The sequence below is a fragment of the Oncorhynchus keta genome, chromosome 37 (assembly GCF_023373465.1).
Source record: "Oncorhynchus keta strain PuntledgeMale-10-30-2019 chromosome 37, Oket_V2, whole genome shotgun sequence".
In the NCBI taxonomy this organism is placed as follows: Eukaryota; Metazoa; Chordata; class Actinopteri; order Salmoniformes; family Salmonidae; genus Oncorhynchus; species Oncorhynchus keta.
In genome coordinates this window covers 14,274,722-14,284,482 of record NC_068457.1, presented here as the reverse complement: position 1 = coordinate 14,284,482, position 9,761 = coordinate 14,274,722, and the positions used below count along the sequence as shown (strand labels likewise).

The window sequence follows — 9,761 nt, the reverse complement described above, 5'->3', positions numbered from 1 at the left end:
TGAGGCTTCTGAGGGCTAAATCAAGGGGAATGAAATCAAAATCAAATTCAAATCAAATGTTATTTGTTACACGCGCTGAATATTTGATTTGAAAAAAACAACAGGTAGTCCTTACGATAAAATGCTTACTTACAAGTCCTTAACAAACAATGCAGTTCAAGAAATAGAGTTAAGAAAATATTCACTAAATAAACTAAAATTAAAATAAAAATCAAATCAAATCGAATCAAAAATGAACACAAGAAAGTTACATAACAATAATGAGGCTTATACAGGTGGCACTAGTACCGAGTCAATGTGCGGTGGAACAGGTTAGTTGGGGTCATCTGTAGAGTGACTATGCATAGATAATAAAGAGCAAGTAGAAGCAGTGTAAAAACTAAGGGGGGGTCAATGTAAATAGTCCAGGTGGTCATTTGTTCAATTGTTCAGCAGTCATATGGCTTGGGGATAGAAGCTATTAAGGAGCATTTTGGTCCTAGACTTGGTGCTCCGGTACTGCTTGCCATGCGCTAGCAGAGAGAACACTCTATGACCTGGGTGACTGGAGTCTTTGACAATTTTTGGACCCATGCCGAATCTTTTCAGTCTCCTGAGGGGGAAAGGGTGTTGTCGTGCCCTCTTCACAACTGTCTGGGTGTGTTTGGAACATGATAGTTCATTGGTGATATGGACACCAAGGAACTTGAAACTCTCGACCCGCTCCACTACACCCACTTCGATATTCATGGGGGCCTGTTCTGCTCCCCATTTTCTATTGTCCACGATCAGCTCCTTTGTCTTGATCACATTGAGGGAGAGGTTGTTGTCCTGGTACCACACTGCCAGGTCTCTGACCTCCTCCCTATAGGCTGTTTCATCGTTGTCGGTGATCAGGCTACCACTGTTGTGTCGTCAGCAAACTTAATGATGGTGTTGGAGTCGTGCTTGGCCACGCAGTTGTGGGTGAACAGGGAGTACAGGAGGGGACTAAGCACGCACCCCTGATGGGCCCCAGTGTTGAGGATCAGCGTGGCAGATGTGTTGTTGCCTACCCTTACCACCTGGGGGCGGCCTGTCAGGAAGTCCAGGATCCAGTTGCAGAGGGAGGTGTTTAGTCCCAGGGTCCTTAGCTTAGTGATGGGCTTTGAGGGCACTATGGTGTTGAACACTGAGCTGGAGTCAACGAACAACATTCTCACATAGGTGTTCCTGTGTGGAGTGCGATTGTTGTTGTGCATAATGACGGGGAGCAGGTGCGCATAATGTGGGTTGCCATTGAATTAAGCATAATAATTGCAGGAAAAAGCTACGCAGATGTTAAAAAAAATGCTAAATTCTCCAATTTACTGACATGGGACCTAGCCCCCGTGATTTTTGGGGTGTGGTGAACATATTACCGCCACACCAGCAGTCATGAGTCATGATCGCAGTCAAATTCCATGTTACCTTCGAGTCACAGTGATATCACTCTGGACATGCATTGGGAGTACTCTGCGCTCTATTGTCCCTCTAACCACTCTGATGTCAATGGAAATGCTATCGAAAATCCCATCAAGCACTTATCATCAAAACAGTATAATGATTTTAAAGGTCACTTCACTGTAATGATAAGTTTCAACAACAGGTTGAAACTGAGAGGAAAACATGGTAATTGTGGACGCTGTTTCTAAACATGACAAATTGGACAGCACTTTCTAAGTTGATGATTAATTCAAAACACCCATATGCGTATTAGAGCTTATGCATAGGCCTAAATATGAGTACAAGGCCGATAATAATTGTATTTTTTATAATGACTGCACTGTTATACAATACCTAGCCTAATAGCCTATCACTTATTGCACATTGCAGACTTTTTTTTACTACATAGATTTAAGATGTTTTTGGTACATAATTGGTCTAGCCTGTACTCCAACATGAAATAAAATCTAGTAATCGCCTTTGAGTACGGACTGTATTATTATGCATACTGGATGGACTGGTTAGCGTATGCTATGCTCCAAACTTTCTGTCCATGAGTCTGGCAGAGAATATATAGGCCTAGGCGATGTTGTTTGTTCATTGATTGGCAGGGTGTAACGGGTGCGTGTCGGTGGCAGGGAAGTCAGGCGCAGGAAAACTAACTTGGTTTAAACGGAGTCGTTTAATAAGTGCTCATATAACTACAAAAATCAAAATATACAAAAAATAATAAGTGGGTACAAAACCCGTCGCACACCGACACATGACTTTCACATAACATACAATAAAACAATCTCCGACAAGGACATGAGGGAAAACAGAGGGTTAAATACACAACATGTAATTGATGGGATTGGAACCAGGTGTGAAGGAAGACAAGACAAAACCAATGGAAAATGAAAAATGGATCAGCGATGGCTAGAAGGTTGGTGACGTCGACCGCCGAACACCACCCGTACAAGGAGAGGGACCAACCTCGGCGGAATTCGTGACACATGGTGAGTTCCAGAGTTAGTGCATTTGTACCTGATTTTGAATAGCCTAGTAATATGGACTTAAAAAGAGAAATAATAATAGGCTGACACTACGTTTAGCTACAGAAACTCTCAACACCATTTGTTACCGTCTCCTCCTCTCTCTCCTTCATTCTCGAGTTTGCAGAGAGAGGGGATGTCAACAGTTGAATGAAATTCATTTCGTTGTGATCAAAATGTACAGAATGGTTACCTGGAGGAAAATAGGGAGGGTCCTGCTTTTTCAATTTCAGTAAAGGGGAGGGTTTAGTATTTTTAAATTTAGTCCAGGGGAGGGTCATTTGCAATTTGTAATTTATGAACTGTCAAAGAGTTGATTTCACTGTATATTGGCCTATATATTATATGTTGATGTGCCAGATGTCGACCCTCATCTCTGATTCTCTGCCGGGCGCGCAATATTAATTGTGCCTATAGGCTATTTAGTGTGGTCTCAATCAAATTATCCATAACCGATATGCTATGAAGTGCATGCTCGGAGAAGCAGAACAAAGTTATAGTTCTAAGATAGCTGCTTGGATGGTGTAAATAAAACTAGGCTGCATTACACACTGCAATGGATATTCCAATGCTGAGCCCCGGCCTGCTCTGCTCTTGCTGATCCCAAATTGTGTGTGCTGTTTAACCAATGGCGGTGCTGTGAAGGGCTACTGTAACGATGTACGCTGAGAGTCAGGAAGCAAGTTCAGGGAGTGAATACATTTTAATGAATCAACAAAACAAGAAACACAAACAGCTCACGGACATGAAACAGCAACAGGAACAATGACAACTGGGGAAGAAACCAAAGGGAGTGACATATAAAGGGCAGGCCATCAAGGAGGGGATGGAGTAGAGGTGAGTGTCATTTATCCGCAAATGCGCGTAACGCTGGTGACAGACGAGCGGCCTGGTGACCTAGAGGCCGGAGAGGGAGAGCACAAGTGACAGCTACAGTGCCAGTTCAGGAGGAAAGTCCAACGTTTCTTCCGATGTTTTAGGGGGTTGATTAAGCCTAGTCCAAAAACTATTGTGTGCGTTCTAGCCTATAGCCTACGTTCTGAGAAGGAGAGTGCGAAGATGAGAAGGACGACCCGGAGTTCAACTTTGATAGCTTGCTACTATTATAACTTATTTTTATTAAAACCAATATGTTTCCTGCCCATTATGGATTCATCAGAGTTTTTGACCTCACAATGCGCCTTATTCAACTAACTTACATTGTGGTGCTGAAACTTGAAGCAGCAGCCGCGGCACAATCAATTGGAAAGGGACAGCTCTAGTAGGCAAATTAAATTAAAGAGTCGTGATTTGAATTAGACTTTACTAACAACAAAAGGGCTTTGTTTTGGAGCGTGACCCCATTGTTTTGTTTCTTTGACATTCAGAGGTTACTTTGCTTGGGAAGTATTCTAACTGTCACTATCAATTGATTAAGCTATTCACTTTCTGTACAATAGATGACGCTTTTAGGGAAACACTTGTGACCTTCTCTCGTTGGGTTAAGCCACGGAAGAAGAATAGCCAGAAGTTAATTAAAGCTTACATTTCTCTGTGTTGGTAGTGGTAGTGGTAGTGTCTGGGGTGGAAAAGTAGGCCTAACTAATGAATGTACCATGGTCAGATTCCTAATGATGTGAATTATTATTTGCAAACAGGGCCAGTTTCTTTTCAAACAAGACACACTGATTTGGCGTTGGAGATATATGATAAGATGAACACACATAGGCCTATTGTCTCTGTCCATTCTTAGCCTGTCATTTCTGTTATTTGTGTGGTATTAAAAAAGCTCCCGCTAATATGTAGAATTATGTAGAATTGCATGAAATGTTTATAAAAGGCAAAACAATTATCGGACCTGCAAATACGATGATAGATTCATGCAACGCTTTTTTCTATAAATATATCTTTCCACCCCTACTCTAGTGCCCGGTGGTCTGCAAACCCACAACCTTCTGGCTCCCAGCCCTGTGTGCTATCACAATTCCAACAAGTGAGGGTAAAGGTTGGACATGTTCTCTGCTATCCACTTTGTTTGAATTATTATTTTGAGTAAAGGGGGAGGTCACTTTTTACTTTTATTGTTTTGTTTCGGACGGTTTAGGTCAAATATATTTTGCTGAAGGGAGGTCCATCCATTTTCATTTCAGAGAGGTCTGATTTTCTCCATGTAACCCGTTTCATGAATAACGTTCACTCCCTAACATCTTACTATCGATGTTCCCGCACAGATTTCACTTGGTTTCCCAAATGAAGCACTGGGAAGCTGCAGGAACAGGGTTGGAGAGCCCACGGCATACAGAATGTAGGAGTATTATATCCCCTGTCGCACAGCGTGAGGCAGCATGCTCCTCAAACAGTGGTTAATGGGTGGTATGAAATAAGTCTATTTATAAACCCAGACATTTATATATGCAATCCCATGTGAAAGCAGAGTTTTGATGAATTGCCACTAAAAGGAGGACCCCAGCTTCTACAATATTTGTTTCTCAGCTGCTAATATTAAGCATGTGCTCCGGAATAAAGCCGTAGCCTACCCAGCATGATTGAAAAACTAACTGCGGGAAAGCGGCCTCCATTAGCTATTCGAGTGCCTACGGATTACATTCATTTCTCCCCCCTGCCTCTGTTCCTGCCCATTTGATAATGGGGTATTCTAAATCGAATCAACTTTCACATGACTAAAGATTAAATTGAGAATAGTCCGATGGGTGAAAATATGATCACTTGATGAGAGTACAGAGTGTGCAGCCTGAGGCAAGGGACAGAACGCAAGCTTTTTTTCTGCGACTCCCTCAAATCATCAATATCCTATAGTCGCATCATGCATCCCATGTGTGTATTGATTTCTAAGACATTCTAAGGTTTGTATCATTCACAACTAAAGTTGCCAAATAACTCTAAATGTAGTGTATAGGACCTGTTTCAATGGATCACTTTTACGCTCAATGTAGCCACTTCCTATGTGCACTCGCTACGTAATAGGAAAAATATCACTCACATTTTATTTAGCTAAGTGCAATTATATTCTTGCTACTATCAAATCAAATCAAATAATATATAATAATGGCATTGGCCTTATAAGCATATCTTGTCTGCTAGCCTACTATAAATGCCAGATAACATACCGTAGGCCGACTCATATTCTGTTCCTCTGAAATACAATTTCTTCATATCATAATGTTTCCTTACACATGCCTGAAATAAATAATGAAGGCAGCATGAGTGGCCTGTATGTGTGTGGGCCTGGAGATGCTGAACATGTTTATGTAAACTCACGGTCAATTACCATGACACGGGCGCTCGTTTGCATGACAATAACCGATTAACAAAATGCCATGACTGCCACAGGCCTGCATCTGGTCTCCATGTGTCTCTCATCTCATCTTGGCATCCTGACGTCCCAAGCCAAAAAAAAGGCCTGATGGCTGGCCACACTCTTCCTTTGATCAACTCCAAATAGTCAATGGCCTCGGATCAGCCTTGACAGTATACTGCCACCTGGGGGTGTGGAGTGTGCTCGCGATGTCTAAACTAAATGCAACATACACTATATATCACAGACTATGTAAATTATTTACACCGTGCTATTTTCATATTGACTATTTACAAATAAACATAGAGTTGACTTACAATAAAAACCAAACGTTTTATATGAGTCAGAAATATGTACTGAGGTTTCTTTTCATCCTACATTTTCACAGGTGTGAAAGCACAGGTGAGATTTATGTGGAGCAAAACCTAAGAAATCTGCACGGTTCCTTGGTGACAACCTCTGTGGTGTGTGCTGGGACCCCGAGGGGACTTCAGAATCTGCTGGAGGCTGCAATGTATTTCTTCTTTGAAAAGCACCTTGGGGATCATCTGTTCACTTTCTCAGGTTGCTGTGGCACATGCTTTATTAACTCCAAAGTACACGTGCTATTTCAACTGTTCTGGCTCTGTGCTCTCCGACACCACGTGGCAGTTCTTTCTTTTGTTCCTTTGTTAACCTTTATATAGTACATACAAAATATTATTGTGTTAATGTCCTCTAACAAAGAATAAGAAACATGTTGATTAGTGTGATTGTATTTGTCTCTTTGAATATACTGCGTAATTATGCCCTTAATGGCTGTTTTGTGTAAATACAGTATGTTAAGATAATAAAGTCCCTTACTGTGACTGAATGAAATATTGACTGCCTGTGCATTCATCCATCCACATGTTCACCACGGCACCCTGGTGAGTTTAAACGTTGCTTGGCAGCAAGTGCCACAGGCATGCCGTGTAGGTCATGTGTCTTTCAACCGCTGCCTTGCCAAACAGCAAAGCACCAGGGCCTAGTGCTCAGCATCGGACGTGCCAGGTCACCGCTGTGCCAATCTTTTCCCGACCAAAGACATCTGGCATTGCGATGTTTGTATGTGTCTGCCCTCGTCTCACACCACCCCAGTGTAACACAAGGACACAGACTTTGTTATTAAAACACTACAGCTGTCAGCCCTCCTAGTTCTGTTGTCTAGAGAAAAAAAGGTAGTTCTGTCATGTGGTTTGCATATTTGAAAGGTGGCATACAGTTGACTGTGCCACATACCACAATGCATCTGGGTGGTTATCAGGAAAGAAAATGAGAAGGAAAAAAAACTGAACATTTTATGGTTTTGAGAAGCAGTAAAGGCTTCCATTGCTTACTTTTCAGAGGGGTAACATCATAGTCTAATTTAATGATTACGATGTACTTTACTGACAATAATGCAATGTGGTTCCTTGTTAATGTACAATTGTACAGATACATGTGAAGATCTACTTATTTTTCTTACACTTTAATAGATGATGTCCTATCTATCTATCTATCTATCTATCTATCTATCTATCTATCTATCTATCTATCTATCTATCTACATACACTACCGGTCAAATGTTTTAGAACACCTACTCATCCAAGGGTTTTTCTTTATTTTAAATATTTTCTACATTGTAGAATAACAGTGAAGACATCAAAACTATGAAATAACCCATATGGAATCATTTAGTAAGCAAAAAAGTTATAAACAAATCTAAATATATTTAATATTTGAGATTCTTCAAAGTGTCCACCCTTTCAACCAGCTTCACCTGGAATGGTTTTCCAACAATCCTGAAGGAGTTCCCACATATTCTGAGCACTTGTTGGCTGCTTTTCCTTCAATTTGTGGTCCGACTCATCCAAAACCATCTCAATTTGTTTGAGGTTGGGTGATTGTGTACGCCAGGTCATCTGATGCAGCCCTCCATCACTATCCTTCTTGGTAAAATAGTCCTTAGACAGCCTCTAGGTGTGTTGGGTCATTGTCCTCATTAAAAACAAATGATAGTCCCACTAAGCCCAAAACAGATGGGATGGCGTATCGCTGCAGAATGCTGTGGTAGGCATGCTGGTTAAGTGTGCCTTGTATTCTAAATAATGTGAAAGTGTCACCAGCAAAGCACCCCCACACCATAACACATTCTTCTCCATGCTTTACAGTGGGAAATATACATAATATCCGTTCACCCACACCACAGGCTGCAATTTCTGAGGCTGGTAACTCTAATAAACTTATCCTTTGCAGCAGAGGTAACTCTGGGTCTTCCAGTCCTACTTTAAGTTAGTTTCATCACAGCGCTTGATGGTGTTTGCGAAAGCCCTTGAAGAAACTTTCTAAGTTCTTCAAATGTTCCATATTGACTGTTATGAAAGTAATGATGGATCGTCGTTTCTCTTTGCTTATTTGAGCTGTTCATTCCATAATATGGACTTGGTTTTTTACCAAATAGGGATATCTTCAGTATACTCCCACTACCTTGTCAAAACACAACTGATTGGCTCAAATGCAGTAAGAAGGAAAGAAATTCCACAAATTAACTTTTAACAAGGCATACCTGTTAATTGAAATGCATTCCAGATGACTACCTCATGACCCTGGTTGAGAGAATGCCAAGAGTGTGCAAAGCTGTCATCGAGGCAAAGGGTGGCTATTTGAAGAATCTCAAATATGAAATATATTTAGATTTGTTTAACATTTTTTGGGGTTACTACATGATTCCATGTGTGTTATTTCATAGTTTTGATGTCTTCACTACTATTTTACAACATAGAAAATAGTAAAAACAAAGAAAAACCCTTGAATGAGTAGGTGTTCTAAGGGGGTAAATCATCTTTAATATTGCAAATAGATTGTGGCTTCCATCAATGTAATTGTCTACATCATTTATATCCCCCATTTTTTTAACACACAAAAAAAGAAAAGATTCCTGATGTTGCAGTATGAATCTTACAAATGTGATTATGATGCTTTCTATATACGATTTAAGATGCAAACATGCAATGTTACATTTGAGTATGAACACAACACAGAAACCTTCAGAATCTAGGTTCAATGTAGTGCTAGCTCTAAATGTGCAGTGTCTAATATTTTGCATTTAAACCTGCATATGGTCAGGCATTTCATTACTCAAATGAATGTTGTGTCTGTCGAGGAGATTGAGGGATTGCACTGTGCCTGTACAGCACAAGAACAGCAGGGACACAACACCAGCTCTAGGATAGGGTAAGTTGAAGGCATTTTGTTTTGGATTTAATTGGGCTACAAAAAAGGTTTTAGGGCAACATTTTACATGGCAACTGTCGCTGTCAAAATACGGACAGTTCTCAGACCTTCTGTAACTGGTGGTGACACTGCGGTTATGTCAAAGTGGATTTGACCGGGGAAGTGAACCAGCTATGTCAAACATTTAACAGTCTATCCTCGATGTTACAAACCCGTGTCAAATGCACACACTGTCCTACATATGATGCAGTGGCTTGTCCAACGAAAGTTCCACACATTTGCACTTTCATTACAAGGCCTGTCATCGTGGTCTCATTTTCTCTCGTTCCCTCATCCTTCCTTGGCCTGGTGACGGATTTCAACTACAGACTGTGTCGCTGGTCCAGAGCAAAGGGTCTAGAGAGCCAGCATAAGCTTGAGCAGCCCTCTGCTGCTGCTGCAGTTAAGCCAGCCAGCCAGCCAGACGGATGGCTGGGTAATCTGTGCCCAATACAGTCTGCCCAGCAGAGAAGAAGGAAATCCAAAACAATGATGCTGTATTTCACCCAACTGATTTGGCTTATGAACAGTAGCTGTGCGTGGGTAAAATCACTGGGGAAGCCAAACCAGGAAAAAAAGAGACAAAAGTGTTGTGATAACTGCGTTGTTTGCTCTAAAACCTGTTAGTTCATATGCCTTGACACTGTAATATGTAGGCCTGAGGCCAAGACAATAAGAAGACACAGCGACAGAATAAATTCAAACGCAACCACGG

The 9,761-nt window shown here is 41.2% G+C and overlaps 1 long non-coding RNA gene across 2 annotated transcripts; it reads left to right on the top strand.

Moving 5' to 3' along the window:
• The first annotated feature begins 2,164 nt into the window (after window positions 1-2,164).
• LOC118370334 (uncharacterized) lies at window positions 2,165-6,567 on the top strand. 2 transcript variants are annotated; one of them, XR_004822787.2, is made up of 4 exons: window positions 2,165-2,441; window positions 4,383-4,455; window positions 4,688-4,829; window positions 6,161-6,567. It is a non-coding gene; the product is annotated as an uncharacterized LOC118370334 (long non-coding RNA). The 2 variants fall into 2 exon arrangements; XR_004822785.2 differs by having other exon boundaries at window positions 4,383-4,461.
• The last annotated feature ends 3,194 nt before the right edge of the window (window positions 6,568-9,761 follow it).